Here is a 2,665-nt window from a genome sequence, read left to right as displayed (position 1 = left end):
GGAGAAGCTGGTGAAGGACGGGCCGCCGGAGGGCAAGGCGCATCGCTATCCAGAGAAGTATTACGATGGCGTTATGAAGGGCGCTCGCCTCGTGGCCTATGAATGTACCAAGGACATAATTTTAGAATGAATTCACTTCTGTCATGTTTGTAATGTAAGGACGGAGTTACTTGCGCTATGTAGCGCTTTTTATTTAAAATATTACCTTTTGTGCGGCTGTTTATAAAATTCTGAAAGTAGGCCAGTCGTCGGCTTCCGCCCCCGCGTAACTAGTACTGGGGTGTTCGTGAAAAACCCGGACACTCTTTATCCAAATATTTGGTTCCTTAAGGAGGTGTCCGGCGCAGCGAACAAGGCAGTCGGACTATGCGTCTTTATAACCTTCACTTAGCCATAGAAGTCTACAATTTTAAATTTCGGCGAAGCCCCTAGAATCCGGAAGGCCGAATTGGGGCGCTATATACGCCTAGATCGGACGAAGCCGATTTATCGCCTAAAGCGGAAAAATCTTTAAGGATTTTAAGACCTCTCAAACAGCGACCAGCTCTCGCCACATCATGCCGGTCAGTTTTCGGCTTTCTCTACTAAGGTGCTCATCTGGAAGAACCGGGACACAATTGCAGTAGTTCTCCCTGTGCTATCTTAGCTGACATAACGGAACGTAAGGCACCAAAACAAGGGAGCCGGGCTATCCCAACTGTAGACCCAAGACATGATTCAGAGCTGATGCATATAGTGCTATAAGTTCGGGGTGCCGCACTATTGGAAGTGTTCGGACTTGTCTTGCCGTATTATGGGGCGCCATAAGAAGCCCCTGGCAAACTGAACGTACCAAGGTGTACGGATGCCATATCAAATAAACATTTGTAAGAAAAATGGTCAAATAAGAATAATAAGCTGATGCTATATATGATCTCCCATTGATGAATAATATGTTTAAGCGTATGTTTACAATGAATGCATTAAGCGGAGATAAATAGGATTATTTGACATATCCTATCCAGGGGCAAGCTACGTACAGATAGATAAAATAGGTATAACGATCGTAAATAGATTCCACATGGGTATTTCCTTCTATGCGCAAAGCCTGTTGCCTCCTTGGTTTTCTCTCCTATGTAAGTCTGACAATCCGGCTCTTCTGAAGAGGCTGCACTAAAGCAATGTCCTGAAAGGTAAAAGGAAAGGTTATGAAGGTATGTGGCGGTGATACCGCACTGTTGACTGAGCCACTGCTGCGCCTCCGCCTGTGCCCATGGTATTTTGAGTGCGTAATTGTGTACGCATGGTACGGATGCTTCTTTGATGGGATTTGAGCAGAGGCTAGACTGCTAGTCGTGCTCTTGGCATGCCTGGTGATCCTGTTGCGGGGTGATCTAAACTCGCTTGACGGTGCTTGAGGTTGTCGTCACCTGATTGGTGGTTTGCCGGAGGAGGCCGCATTATACTTATGCCGCGAGGGCTGCAGTATGCTCTTCTGTACGGAGAGAGCGGTCCATGTTTCTGTTGACTGTTATGACCCCGCGCGGGCCTGGCATCTTGAGCTTGAGGTATGCATAGTGTGGTACCACATTGAATCTAGCGAATGCGGTTCGTCCGAGCAGTGCGTGGTAACCACTACGGAAAGGGACAATATCGAAGCTTAACTCCTCGCTTCGGAAGTTATCCGGAGATCCGAAGACCACTTCCAATGTTATAGAGCCCGTACGACGGGCCTCTACTCCAGGAATTGCACCTATAAAGGTGGTTTTGGTGGGCTTGATCCTTGAAGGATTGATGCCCATTTTGCGCATTGTGTCGTGGTAAAGCAGGTTCAGGCTGTTGTCGCCGTCCATAAGGACTCACGTGAGGTGGAATACGTTGATGATTGGGTCTAAGACCAATGCGGCTGAGCCGCCGTGATGGATGCTAGTAGGATGATCCCTACAATCAAAGGTGATCGGACAAGCTGACCATGGGTTGAATTTGGGGACGACTGGTGTAACGCCCCGGATTCGATGCGCTAGGTGTCTGCCAGTTATTCACCATCGTGGCCATGTCATTTGCTTGCGTGTTGCATTTTGCCATGTCATCATGTGCATTTCATTTTGCATACGTGTTCGTCTCATGCATCCGAGCATTGTCCCCGTTGTCCGTTTTGCAATCCGGCGCTCCTATGTCCTCCGGCGTTCCCCTTTCATCTCTCGTTGTGAGCGGGTGTTAAACTTTCTCGGAATGGACCGACGCTTGTCAAGTGCCCTTGGTATAGCACCGGTAGACCGCCTGTCAAGTTTCGTGCCATTCGGAGGTCGTTTGGTACTCCAACGGTTAACCGGGTAACCGCAGAAGCCTCCTTCTCTTTGCAGCCCAACACCCTTCCAAAGTGGCCCAAAACCCAGCTAACTCCCCTCCATGCTCTCGGTCGTTCGATCACGATCGTTGGGCAAAAACCGCTCCTAATTTGGACACTCCTAGCGCCCTCTACCTATACATATGTGCACTCCCCCGAAATTCCGGATCCCCAAACCCTAGCCCCGCTCCTCTCCGCTGCCGGACACGTCCGGATCCGCCCGGACATGTCCGCCCCGCTCCCCCCAGCCAATCGCCGAACGCCACGTGGCGCCCCTGCGCCCGCCGCCGCCGAAGCCCGCCGCGGCCCATCGAGGTCCCTCCCCGACCCAGGACGCCA

The sequence above is a fragment of the Triticum dicoccoides genome, chromosome 4A (assembly GCF_002162155.2).
Source record: "Triticum dicoccoides isolate Atlit2015 ecotype Zavitan chromosome 4A, WEW_v2.0, whole genome shotgun sequence".
Classification (NCBI taxonomy): domain Eukaryota; kingdom Viridiplantae; phylum Streptophyta; class Magnoliopsida; order Poales; family Poaceae; genus Triticum; species Triticum dicoccoides.
This window is presented reverse-complemented; position numbering follows the sequence as displayed.